We start from the raw sequence: 14686 nt of genomic DNA, 5'->3' as shown, positions 1-14686 counted from the left end.
TTGCCCAAACATACAAGCAATACACAGATGCGAGAAACAACAATAGCAGTAAGGAGAGGGGCAGAAAGACTGACTTTCGGTCATATTCAACAACACAAATATACATACACACACACACACATTATTGGAAAAAATTGGAATTGGAATATTGGAAAAAATAATTAAAACTAAATGGGTAGAACACCTGGAGAGAAATGATATAATTTCAGACAGACAGTATGGTTTTCGATTTGGAAGATCCTGTGTATCGAATTTACTCAGTTTCTATGATCGAGCAACAGATATATTACAGGAAAGAGATGGTTGGGTTGACTGCATCTATTTGGACCTAAAAAAGGCATTCGACAGTTCCACATAGAGAGGTTGTTCTGGAAACTGGAAAATATTGGAGGGGTGACAGGTAAGCTTCTAATATGGATGAAAAATTTTCTGACATAGAAAAATGAGGGCAGTAATCAGAGGCAATGTATCGGACTGGAGAAATGTCACAAGTGGAGTACCACAGGGTTCAGTTCTTGCACCAGTGATGTTTATTGTCTACATAAATGATCTACCAGTTGGTATACAGAATTACATGAACATGTTTGCTGATGATGCTAAGATAATAGGAAGGATAAGAAATTTAGATGATTGTCATGCCCTTCAAGAAAACCTGGATAAAATAAGTATATGGAGCACCACTTGGCAAATGGAATTTAATGTTAATAAATGCCATGTTATGGAATGTGGAACAGGAGAACATAGACGTCACACAACCTATACATTATGTGAGAAATCTTTAAAGAATTCTGATAAAGAAAGAGATCTAGGGGTGGTTCTAGATAGAAAACTATCACCTGAGGACCACATAAAGAATATTGTGCGAGGAGCCTATGCTACGCTTTCTAACTTTAGAATTGCGTTTAAATACATGGATGGTGATATACTAAAGAAATTGTTCATGACTTTTGTTACGCCAAAGCTAGAATATGCAGCTGTTGTGTGGTGCCCAACAACAGAAGTTGGCCCATATCTTAAGAAGCACATCAACAAACTGGAAAAGGTGCAAAGACATGCTACTAAGTGGCTCCCAGAACTGAAGGGCAAGAGCTACGAAGAGACGTTAGAGGCATTAAATATGCCAAAACTAAAAGACAGAAGAGGTGATATGATCACTACATACAAAATAGTAACAGGAATTGATAAAACCGACAGGGAAGATTTCCTGAGACCTGGAACTTCAAGAACAGGAGGTCATAGATTGAAACTAGCTTAACACAGATGCTAAAGAAATATAAGAAAATTCACTTTCGCAAATAGAGTGGTAGACGGTTGGAACAAGTTAGGTGAGAAGGTGGTGGAGGCCAAGACTGTCAGTAGTTTCAAAGCGTTATATGACAAAGAGTGCTGGGAAGACGGTCTCATCCTTTAACTACACTTAGGTAATTACACACACACACACACATACATATTATATATATATATATATATATATATATATATATATATATATATATATATATATATATATATATATATATATATATATATATCGGACAATTAGTAAAAAAAAAAAAAAAAAATTTAAATTATTTTACCTTGTACCTAGATCCACCAGGCCTGTTTGGTGCCTGTTTCAGTACTTCAGACATCTGGAAGGTCACATCCTCCTCCTCAACTTGTGGATGTGCGTTGATAGATGATTCTGTAAAATTAAGTTATTTATATAATAATAAATTCAGTATAACAATAATATTCTGTAAAATTAAAAGTAATTTATACATCAATCAGATAAAACTCTCCAGAGATGGTGATACACAACATATAAAGGACAAGTTTCAGAACAAAATATGCATTTAGGAATAAGGTTTTGTACATGTAGGTAGCACATGAGAAAATAAGTGGAAGGTGATCAAGTTTATATTAACATGTTAATGACTTTGTTAAGGCTTTGCAAGAATGAAAAAATATTAATAATATAATATCACCTACCAATTAATTGTACATCATTTATAAGTCAATTATTTGCATTATTATTATTCAATACTAATGATATAAAAATGCATTTTGTAATCTACTATTTATGCAAGTATTAAGCACAGGATCATGAAATAAACTGCAAAATACTGTAATGGATAAACCAATTAAGTTTACATTTTCCTATAGCTAAGTCAGTCAGTTCTATTAGCAGCAGAGAACAATTATGCCCAACCTCTATTAAATGAAACAATCTTAAGAGCAAGTGATAGAAATATAATCATTTATGCTTGGGATTATGGAATGGTTCCAAATATGAAAAATATTAAGTTTTTTGGTTAAAATTTTTTAACTTAAAATTTACATTTTTAAGTGAATTTTAAACTTTAAAAAAATTATTTAATTTTTTGGTTACTTACTTAAAATAACATTATATAGTTCTTGTTTTTGTAGAAATGCCAATTTCTTCTTTTGCCCTTCCAGACTGTATAGTGACCACAGGCCGTTTGTTCATATCTTCATTATTCTTCGAACTGTGGTTGCACAATCAGACCCACGTACACTGGTTAAAAGCATCACCTAAAAGCAACAACAAAAATGTAGTACACTGACGAATTTTGAATATATATTATATATATATATATATATATATATATATATATATATATATTAGTTGATTTTATACCCGCATTAGGTCAGGTGATATATATATATATATATATATATAATGTTATGTTACAACATAACAGGCCAATTACACTGGATTAATCTTTGTGTTTAGATAGGAGATGCCTCGTATGGGCCAATAAGCCTTCTGCAGCCCCTATGTTTATCCCTTATGTATCCCCCCATGTTTTCACCTTCATTGTATTATCACCTGACCTAATGCGGGTATAAAATCAACTAATATATATATATATATATATATATATATATATATATATATATAATATATATTCAAAATTCGTCAGTGTACTACATTTTTGTTGTTGCTTTTAGGTGATGCTTTTAACCAGTGTACGTGGGTCTGATTGTGCAACCACAGTTCGAAGAATAATGAAGATATGAACAAACGGCCTGTGGTCACTATACAGTCTGGAAGGGCAAAAGAAGAAATTGGCATTTCTACAAAAACAAGAACTATATAATGTTATTTTAAGTAAGTAACCAAAAAATTAAATAATTTTTTTAAAGTTTAAAATTCACTTAAAAATGTAAATTTTAAGTTAAAAAATTTTAACCAAAAAACTTAATATTTTTCATATTTGGAACCATTCCATAATCCCAAGCATAAATGATTATATTTCTATCACTTGCTCTTAAGATTGTTTCATTTAATAGAGGTTGGGCATAATTGTTCTCTGCTGCTAATAGAACTGACTGACTTAGCTATAGGAAAATGTAAACTTAATTGGTTTATCCATTACAGTATTTTGCAGTTTATTTCATGATCCTGTGCTTAATACTTGCATAAATAGTAGATTACAAAATGCATTTTTATATCATTAGTATTGAATAATAATAATGCAAATAATTGACTTATAAATGATGTACAATTAATTGGTAGGTGATATTATATTATTAATATTTTTTCATTCTTGCAAAGCCTTAACAAAGTCATTAACATGTTAATATAAACTTGATCACCTTCCACTTATTTTCTCATGTGCTACCTACATGTACAAAACCTTATTCCTAAATGCATATTTTGTTCTGAAACTTGTCCTTTATATGTTGTGTATCACCATCTCTGGAGAGTTTTATCTGATTGATGTATAAATTACTTTTAATTTTACAGAATATTATTGTTATACTGAATTTATTATTATATAAATAACTTAATTTTACAGAATCATCTATCAACGCACATCCACAAGTTGAGGAGGAGGATGTGACCTTCCAGATGTCTGAAGTACTGAAACAGGCACCAAACAGGCCTGGTGGATCTAGGTACAAGGTAAAATAATTTAAATTTTTTTTTTTTTTTTACTAATTGTCCGATATATATATATAGATATATATATATATATATATATATATATATATATATATATATATATATATATATATATATATATATATATATATATATATATATATATGTGTATATATATATATATATGTATGCCATATACATATATATGCTATGTTGTATGCTACAACTTGGCTGATAATAAAGCCATTCACAACTGCAGGCCTAATAAAAAAAGGAGGTGGCATAGCAATATCTTACAAAGATACCTTCATCTGCAATAGTCTCATTAGTAATAGAGACGACTATTGTGAATATACCTTTGCCAAGTTCTCCAGTAAATCCCTTAAATCCTCCTTGACTATAAGTGCCATCTATAGATTTCCCAATACCGACATAGCTTCATTCTCAGATAACGTAAGGAATCTTATCATAAATAACAATCTCAACAAAAATCAAACCAACTTAGTGGTTTGTAATGGTGAACAAAACATGCAGATACTTATATATAACCTGTGAATAGAGTGTAATAACACCAAAACTATTTGTTTATTGTTTTATGACCATAATAATTGAATCACTAATATGATTCACTAATATATAATCCTAATAATAATCACTAATATATAATCCATTGAGCATGCTGCATCTCTTTCAGTCTCTTTGCAATTTGAACAAGAGGGTTTTTAATTGATCGAACCATATTCTTAAAGTAAAGTAAATGAGATGTATTCCATATTTTGCAAAATATACGATGAAGGCACACAAACATTCATACCAAAACTGAAGGGCAGGATTTATGAGGAGACATTAGAGGCATTAAATATTCCAAACTAGAAGACAGAAGGAAAAGAGGAGATATGATCACTACGTACAAAACAGTAACAGGAATTGATAAACTTGATAGGGAAGATTTCCCGAGACCTGGAATTTCAAGAACAAGAGGTTATAGATTTAAACGAACTAAACAAAGATGCCGAAGAAATGTAAGACAATTCACTTTTGCAAACAGAATGGTAAACGGTTGGAACATGTTAGGTGAGAAGGTGGTGGAGGCCAAATCCGTCAAAAGTTTCAAAGCATTATATGACAAAGAGTGCTGGGAAAATGGGACACCACGAGTGTAGCTCTCCATCCATCTGATTGATAACCCAAATGAATTTTTCATGGATATGATACCAACATCAAATCATAAATCAGATGTGATCCTATCCCCACTGGATTTTGAAGAAGCCATAGACAGTATGCCTATGCACTCTGCACCAGGCCCTAACTCTTGGAACTCTATATTCATCAAGAACTGTAAAAAACGTTATCGCAGGCCCTTCACATTCTTTGGAGACAAAGCCAAGATACTGGCATTGTCCCTGACATACTAAAAACAGCAGAGATAGCACCGCCCCATAAAGGAGGAAATAAGGCAGAGGCAAAAAACTACAGACCGATAGCACTAACATCGCACATCATAAAAATCTTTGAGAGAATGCTAAGAAGTAAGATCACAAAATACATGGAATCACAGCATCTCCATAACCCCAGACAACATGGTTTCAGAACAGGGCGCTCTTGCCTATCACAGTTGCTGGACCACTCTGACATGGCACTAGATGCCATGGAAGACAAACAAAACGCTTTGACAAAAAAAAGCCTTTGACAAATGTGACCATTGTGTTATTGCACATAAAATGCGTTCAAAAGGAATTACCGGAAAAATAGGCAGATGGATATACAACTTCCTGACTAATAGAACCCAATGTGTAGTAGTCAACAAAATAAAATCTGGACCATCAACCGTAAAGAGCTCAGTCCCCAAGCGTACTGTGCTTGCTCCAATACTTTTTCTCATCCTCATATCGGACATAGACAAGGACACAACCTATAGTACTTGATCATCCTTTGCAGATGACACTAGAATCTTCACGAGAGTAGGCAACATAGAGGACACGGCAAACCTCCAATCAGATGTAAATCAGGTCTTTCTATGGGCTACAGAAAATAACATGGTGATTAACGAACATAAGTTTCAGCTCATGCGCTACGGAAAAAATAAAAAATATAAAAACGGAAACCACTTACAAAACTCAGTCAAATCATAACATTGAACGGAAAAGCAACGTAAAGGATTTGGGTGTACTGATGTCAGAAGGCCTTACATTTAAAGAACACAATAAAGTAGCCGTCACAACTGCAAGAAAAATGACAGGATAGATAACAAGAACTTTTCACACTAGAGATGCTATACCGATGATGATAGTTTTCAAGACGCTAGTGCTCTCTAGAGTGGAATACTGCTGCATAATGAAAGCCCCTTTCAAAGCTGGAGAAATTACTGACCTATACTTATGCATTTATCTTCGGTTTAACACAACAGGCACCAGACACACGCTAGGCATCATACACACTAGGATAAAACAAACATTAGGCTGGAAGTCAGAAAAGAATTCAAAGAATTTTACTGGAAAGGCTTGCTGTTAGGAAAGGAAGTAATTGAGATGAATTAATGCACAGTATGTCAATTTTGTGAAATATATGATAAAGGAACAAAAACATTTATACCAAAACAAAGATGCAGAACTAGGAAACAGGATTTGTTCAACTGAAATTTCAAGACGGACAGAGACCAAAAGACACAAAAATGGAATCAATATACGAAGAGGCCAAACCCCCAAACATACCAGTAATACAAAGAGAAACAACTACACGGCAGTGAGGAGAGAGGCAGAAAGAAATTTTGAAAAAAAGGAACAAACAAATGTAAAGTAGAACAAATCATATTCTATAAATACAGCAACAACCAATTGCAGGTAAAGGATAATATTCAGAGCTTTTAAATGCATGGATGGCGAAATACTCAAGAAATTGTTCACGACTTTTGTTAGACCAAAGTTGGAATATGCAGCGGTTGTATGGTGCCCATATCTTAAGAAGCACATAAACAAACTGGAAAAGGTGCAAAGACATGCTACTAAGTGGCTCCCAGAACTGAAGGACAAGAACTATGAGGAGAGGTTAGAGGCATTAAATATACCAAATATACTACACAAATATATATACTACACATGCACAATAAACTACCCTACACAGGCTGAGTATGGTGTGTACAATAAATTATTAGCTAAAAGATAAGACTGAGTTTGTATAAATGGGGGTTAAGTCAGAGTGGGAAAATGTAAGTGGAGTGCCTAAAAACCCTGTCCTGGGACCTCTGTAATTCATAATATATACAAATAATTTAGACTCAGGTTTGATCAGCAATATTTGAAAATTTCCAGACGATACAAAAGGGATTTTTTTCTGGATTCAGGATTATTTTTTTATGGCTGAAAACAGGTTTTCAGCAATAAAAGAAATACAGTATTGCTGGAACAACCGTCGACATCTTCAAGAGAAAACCTGAACATCTTCAAGAAGTGAAGATGACCTTGAGAAGAAGTATAGGTTGGGAGAAGTATAGGTTAGGAATTGTCTCCAAAGAATTCTCAAAGAATTACTCGTTATTGCTATCCAAGATAATTAGACGAGCCAAAGCTAAATACTACGAAGATAAATTTACCCAAATAAAGAGTACCTTACCTAAAAATATGTATGTACCTTACGTAAATAAACATTTGATTTTGAAGTGCCGGACAAACAAGGCTGTGGTGGATATGTGGGCCTGAGGGGCCTGTCCAAGCAACAGCCTGTTGGATCAAGCTCTCACATGTCAAGCCTGGCCTTGGAAGGGCTTGGTGAGTAGAACAACTACCAGAACCCTATAATGCATGTATCAAGGTGTCCAGGCAGTGAGCACCACATAATGCAGTGCAGTCCTGTAAGAATAAGCACAGTAAGTATGGGCATGGAGGGGGTGCAGCAGTGGCTTGTGAAGGGCTGGAGAGTAAATGGACATGCCCAGGGGTAAAAAGCATTAGGGTAACAGAACATAGCCCATAAAAATAGTAATGACAATGAATGAATAATTATATGAATGCAATAATACTTCATATCTCAATAGGAAAACTAAGCAGGGTGCAAGACAAGGTACTGGTGGTGATAGTGGTTGGTACAAGTCCTCACATCCCCACAGACACCAGTAACAGCCCTCACCTCCCAACACAGTACCCTTGTAGCGAGTTAATCTTATACTCGCTTCATTATCTTATAGCATAACTAATTAACACTAATTACAGAAGCTACACAGGTGATACTTTGGTGTGAGTTGAGCGCACTGAGCGTCGGTATCGGTACACCCTTGTTCCTTAACAACCCTTTGGACCTTTATTACAGAAAAATAGAATCAATTAATTTAATAAAATATAAAATATAAGTGCTTACTTACGATAATACTATCGGTGGAACACAAAATCTTCTTCTTCTTGATAGTAGGTGCAGTTTGCATGAAGGGTTAGTCCTCGCCATGACTGAACTGACGACAAAATGGCCGATGTGTTGATATGGCGTCAGTTGACGCTGTGACGTCACAGGTGAGGGACGCTTTGCGCATTACTCCCTCGTACTTAAAAAGTACTACAGGTACTTTTTGGTTTTATTTTTGAATATGGCAGAAGTTGGACAGCTTTTCAAATCATTATAAGGGAGTGAGTTCCATAAACTAGGTCCCTTTATTTACATAGAGTGTTTACATAGATTAAGTTTGACTCTGGGGATATCAAAGAGATATTTATGTCTGGTGGGGACGTGGCCATGTGTTCTATTACATCTGTCCAGGAAGAGTTTCAGAACAGGGTTTGCAGTTAGAAAAAGGGCTTTATAAACGTAATTTACACAGAAGAATGTATGGAGTGAATTTGTTTAGCATGTTTAAGGATTTGAACAAGGGAGCTGTGTGTTGTCTGAAGGTAGAGTTAGTTATTGTCCTGATAGCAGATTTTTACTGGATGATGATGGGCTTGAGGTAGTTTGCAGAGGTTGAACCCCAAGCACAAACGCCATAAGAATGATAGGGATAGATAAGTGCATAATAGAGTGAGAGGAGAGCAGAGTAGGGTACATAATATCTGATCTTAAACAGTATATACCAACTGTTTTAGAAACCTTTTTAGTTATGTGTTGTATATGGGTGCGGAAGTTGAGTCTCTTGTCTAAGTATAGGCTAAGAAACTTTCCATCATTTTTATTGCTAATGTTTACATTATCTATCTGAAGCTGAATTGCATTTGTTGATTTGTTTCCAAATAAGATATAGTAGGTCTTTTCTATGTTTTGTGTGAGGCTTGTTGGTTGACAACCACAAGTAGACTTTTTTTAATTAATTGTTTACAACATTATTTAACAGGAGTGGGTTGGGGTCAGAGTAGATGAGTAGTATCATCAGCCAACAATATAGGTTTAAGTATGTTAGAGACATTAGGGAGATCATTGATGTATATAAGAAACAGGAGGGTCCTAGGATGCTGCTCTGTGGCACCTTTACGGTAATTAAGTGGTAGAGTGGGAGAGGTTATATCATTGATGGCTTCATATTGGTGTCTGTTACTAAGATAGGATCGGATATAGTTTAGGGCAAGGCCACGGATTCCATAATGGTGGAATTTAAGTAAGAGGTAGTTATGGTTAACAGTATCAAAGGCCTTTCTCAGGCCGATGAAGAGTTCAATTGGAAACTCACTTTTGTCAAGGGCTGAGAAGATTAAGTCAAGCAGACTAACAATAGCATCATTGGTACTCTTTTGGGAGCGGAAGCCAAACTGACAGGGACTTAGTATATTGAATTTTACAAGATTGGAGTAGAGCTGTTTGTAAAAAAAAAAAAATAATTTTGATAATATAGGTAGATTCGATATGGGTCTGTAATTATTTATGTCTGCCGTGTTACCTCCTTTATGAACTGGCGTTACTCTTGCTTTTTTAAGGATATCAGGGAAGGTATGACACTCTAGGGATTTGTTGAACAGCAGTGCTATGGATGGTGCAAGGGCATGGGAGGCACGCCTGTGTACCATCGATGGTATTTCACTAATGTTCCCAGCTTTGGTTTTTAGCGAGTGAATGATGGACACAACATCTGTAGGGCTGACCGGAGAGAGGAGAAGAGAGTTTGGATAGCTGCGTGAAAGATATGTGGTAACATATGTCTGAGTCTCTGGGATTTTTCGGGCAAGGTGAGCACCAAACGATGAAAAGAAGCTATTAAATTCAGTTGCTGTTTCAAGATCTGTTGCAGGTGTATAACCATCCTTGGAGATTTTTATCTTATTATGTGAATGTTGTTTAGCTCCTAGGATGGTAGAGATGGCTCTCCATGTGCTTTTTATGTTGCCTTTTGCTTCTTTGAATCTATTCTCGTAATAGGAACGCTTTGCTCTTATTATACTGGTAAGCACTGATGCATACCTCTTAACTACTTATTTTCCAACTAGGCCAATCCTAAGTTTTTTTTCATATTCATATTTCTTGTCGATTGCTTTAAGTATGCCATTAGTGAGCCAGGGATTATTTAACCTTTTTGCCAGTTACTTGCTTGGTGAGGAGAGGACAATAAGTATTGTAAAGGCTTTAAATTTTGGAAAGAGGCTAGTTAACGAATTATTATCCTGTGTATTGATAAATTTAGATTCCCAGTTTACATTGTGGAGGGCATTTGTGAGATTGCCTATTGCCGCTTCACATTGTAACCTAAAGGTAATTTTCTTGTTACCTGGTGGTGTTATGGCCATGTTCGCTACAAGGAAGGTAGGATAGTGGTCAGTTGTTCTGTCAGTGATTATACTTGATGTAAGAGGAGCTGTTATGTTGGTCCATCAGTGATCCAGGGTAGTCGCAGATGTTTGAGTGACTCGGGTGGGCCTGGTGATTGCGGGGATGAGCATACAGGAATTCATGCTGTTGAGGAAACAGTCTACTTGAGGGTTATTTTGTAGCCCTAGGTCAATATTGAAATCACCTCTGAGAACTATGTGATTTTTGTTGAGATTATTGTTTATGATAAGGTTCCTCAAGTTGTTATTGTATTTGTGTCTAGCTTCAGACACAAGCATGTTACAGTTATGTCTTAAAGAGTTGAGAGCAATTAAGGATGATAAAGAGTCACTTACAACTAATGTATCAAGTTTGGATACTTGTACACATTTCAGTGCAAGGAGCAAGGCAAATAGTTCAGTCTGAAGGGTAGAGGCCCGGTTGTTTATACGGACTCCCCACTCAAAATATAAGTCATATCCTATTGCCAGGACAACTGCACTTCCAGCTGCACCCGTTGGGCGCTGTAGGAAACCTTCAGTGTATATGATTTGAGAGAGAGAATGCTCTGTGGACAGAGCATCAATATGGCTTAAGACGTTGAGCTTTGCCTCAAGACAAAGCTGGGACTGATCTCTAATTTGCTCCTTTGATGGAAAGGGAGGGATTAAAATTGAAAAGGGTGTAATTTCCTACAGTGCAGGAAAGTGCTATTGTTGTCTCTCTTGGTACAAATTATAAATCTGATACTTTCTGAGTTCAGTTCCAATTTTATTTATCTATTTGAAACAATGTTTACATTCAATAAAGAAATTCTGGAGGGCTTCTGTGCAACGGTTAGGATGAGCTAGCCTAAGCATTTTTATACCAATTTGACAGTTATTTTCAGTAACACGATAAACAACGCTCGGAATATTAAGTTCCTTTCTCATATTAAGTATCTTTGTGGTACGAAGGCACCCAAGGATTATCCTCAAGGCTTCGTTCTGCAATTTTTCAAGCCCTCCAAGCTTTCTTTCAGGATGCCTTAAAGTTAGTTTAGTTCATTTATTATGCACCCCATACCCATCTTGTGGGCGGTAGTGGAAAGGGTTGCAGAGGCACATAATGGGCTCAGGGACTGAACCCAACAATTCATTTAGCTAAGCAAGTTACAATCTTGATGAGCTAGTTACAAAATTCAGTATAAGTCGTCACATCAACAATAGGTTCGAGATCGATCACAAGTACAGTTTCTAAATTAAGCAACTGACATATGTGGAGAGCTAGTGTCACAATTGATATGTTTGTCCTGCACACCGCTCCCCATCCAGTGGGCAGCGGTGGATAGGTTACAATCACTTAGTTACTACTTACAGTTAGCAAACTGGGGATATTTGGCTAAAATTTCTGGTACCAGATCATTTTGAATGAAATATTGACACATCGTTGGTACATTGGTTATAGAATTGTCTCTGAATTCACTATCACATAGTGACGAAGGGGTGTGCAAATAATTTTGTTGACAGTTAACATTTGGTCAGGTCTACATCGGCAGATAATGAGAATTCCCAGAAATACTTGTAACCGAGTCTAAGCCGAGCAGTAGTAACATCTAGAAGTCTGCTGATTTTATTGGATGAACTATAGATGTGTGGCTCCTTTTGCATAATAGTATTGAACGAAAGTTAATCTCCCCAAACACTTTCGCGTTTTGGGCAAGTTACCCCTCCACTCTCTCCATTTTTGTTTGGACATTCCCTGGTAGTGTGCGGAAATACTGAAAAGTGTATACTCTTTTCAACTTTGTCACCTTAATTCTCGTCCTATGTCTTTCATTTTGGTATCAATGCGTTCGCAATAGAATTCCCAACAGAACTATGTGCATATAATGTCAAAGACAGCAGCGCGCTCCACCCGCCGACAAGATGAATGTAGGCCAAGGGTACCAGAAAAAGAAAGCTGAGCCACCCTCAGGCAACTCTCATTACATTAGAGAGTGTGATAATACTGAAAAGTGTATACCCTTTTCAACTTTGTTACCTCAATTCTCATCCTAGTTTTTTCAATTTGGCATCAATGTGTTCGCAATAGAATTCTCTACAGGACTAAAGGCATATAAACTCCAAAAGCCCGGCTTACCATCCGCAACAAACAGAGTAAGCGAGAGTGTGTTACCAGGGAGCGCACAAGAGCGATAAAATGTATACACTCTTTTCATTTTGGTCACCCCAATTTTCATCCTAGGTCTTTCATTTTGGTATCAATGTGTTAGCAATAGAATTATCTACAGGTTTAAATGCATATAAACTCCAAAAGCAAGGTGTACCATCCGCACAAAACAGAGAAAGTGAGAGAAAGTAACCCGGGAGCACTCTAGTGCAATGTAATGTGAACACTCTTTTCACTTTGGTTACCTCAATTCTCGTCATATGTCTTTCATTTTGGTATCAATGTGTTCGCAATTGTATCTGCTGGCATTTTACCCTTTGCTTGGATCTGAAGGGTTTTAGGCTCACCACGATGCAATCTGATAGTACCACAGGTGTATATACCTATCTTCAAGCAGCAATTCACTCATTCAAACCGACTTATAATAGTTATCCATATATAAATGGTAATCTTTGTTCTACCTGTTAACCTGTCATATGAAGAAAGATTGTCAAAGCTTATATTACATTCTCTAGAAAAGCAAAGAATTAGGAGTGACATATGGTAGAGGTGCACAATGGGATGAATGGACATAACAAAGGGGACATTAATGGGGTATTAAAAGTAGCAACACAAGACAGAACTCGAAACAAAGTGTAAAAATTGGAAAAATTTAGATTTAGGAAAGAACTGCATGAGTAAATACACTGGGTTTGTACCTTAAGGTTCATGTATGCAATATTACAGAGTTCCAGTTAACTCCCATGCATGCAATTACTTTATGTTATGTTTATGTTTTTTATGTTAAAATGTTTTTGTTGATTTGTTTGTATATTTTCATAAGTAAAGCATGCTTACCGTCTTATTCCAAGTTTTATGATAACTTTACAAGGTTTAAAACATAAAGTTCAATATATATTCTGGTTTTCACACAGGAATTATACGTTAATATAACATCATAATAACGTAATGATGTCGTGTAAATAACGTTATACTGACGTCATATAAATGTTATATTTATGTTATAAGAACGTAAATTGGATAGCTTTACAGAAAGTAAACAAAAAAAACTAAATGTTGACTGAAAATTATTTATTCTTAAATATAAAGCATGAAAACATTATAATACCATAGCATTCACTATTATTTTTAAATTTTTACATAAATCTTAAAAAACTGTGTCTCAAGAATATATGTTTTTAGTTATATCCTTTGGTTTTAAGAACATCAGATATACGTATTTATGTCAAAAGTTACAGTATTACCTTTGTGGAACCATTTAAAAACGTCCACAAACGTTCTGTGTTTGCTGGGATATGCCATAACTCACAGTGAACCTCAACAGTAATCAACCAAAATTAACCAATTTTCGCCTGCCTTTCTACGACCCTTCAGTGATGTGTTCCCTATACGCTAGGCATCCCTACTATAATTCACCAAGTATCTACCTTTAGAAACGCTACCAAGAATCTATTCGTCGAAAACATGCCCAAACATAACACCAAGCAAGGTAGGGGTGCCTCTCGCTCTGGTTCCATTACTCCTAGAGTTCTGAATGAAACACTGGCAACGTTGCAATCCCCGCCGATGTTGGTAAACACAGCATCCGCTCCCCCTCCTCACTCCCCCCCTTCAACTCACTCACTCGAATCTCTAGCTGTAGAATTCACTCAATCTATGGCTCCCTGTCCAAACTTCAAACCTCTCCGAAGTAATCCATGGCTCCAGAAACTGCACAACCTTGTGAAAATGCAATCAGAAGCTATTTCGGCCCTCCAAGCCACAGTCACCCGACAACAACATACCATAGACCGCCTCCTTGAATCGTCGACGAACAACAACCAAGAAATTCACAACATACAAACTGTTGCAAATGGTGCAATGGAACAAATACGTAAGATTCAGGCCGAAGAAACCCACTCAGCTCAAAGTGACCTCCTTCAAAAGCTG

At 35.9% G+C, this 14686-nt stretch overlaps 1 protein-coding gene and 1 long non-coding RNA gene across 4 annotated transcripts in view; both read right to left on the bottom strand.

The window, feature by feature from the left end:
- LOC138351008 (uncharacterized) overlaps positions 1-8653 on the bottom strand; it is a 10012-nt gene extending 1359 nt beyond the window's left edge. Inside the window, exons 1-3 of one of the 3 annotated variants that reach the window (XR_011222310.1) lie at positions 8247-8650; positions 7502-7737; positions 1578-1684 (exon numbers count right to left, since the gene is read on the bottom strand). This is a non-coding gene — a long non-coding RNA (uncharacterized lncRNA). Of the gene's footprint in view, positions 1-1577; positions 1685-7501; positions 8221-8246 lie in introns of those variants that run through there. The other 2 variants (XR_011222309.1, XR_011222308.1) reach the window with 2 other exon arrangements.
- The window catches only part of LOC138349732 (uncharacterized), a 231884-nt gene that overhangs the window by 33749 nt on the left and 183449 nt on the right, over positions 1-14686 (bottom strand). The gene's annotated exons all lie outside the window — the stretch shown is intronic.

This window comes from Procambarus clarkii, chromosome 48 (assembly GCF_040958095.1).
Source record: "Procambarus clarkii isolate CNS0578487 chromosome 48, FALCON_Pclarkii_2.0, whole genome shotgun sequence".
NCBI classification, from domain to species: domain Eukaryota; kingdom Metazoa; phylum Arthropoda; class Malacostraca; order Decapoda; family Cambaridae; genus Procambarus; species Procambarus clarkii.
The sequence above is the reverse complement of the archived record's forward strand: the minus strand, read 5'-3'. Positions and strand labels throughout refer to the sequence as shown.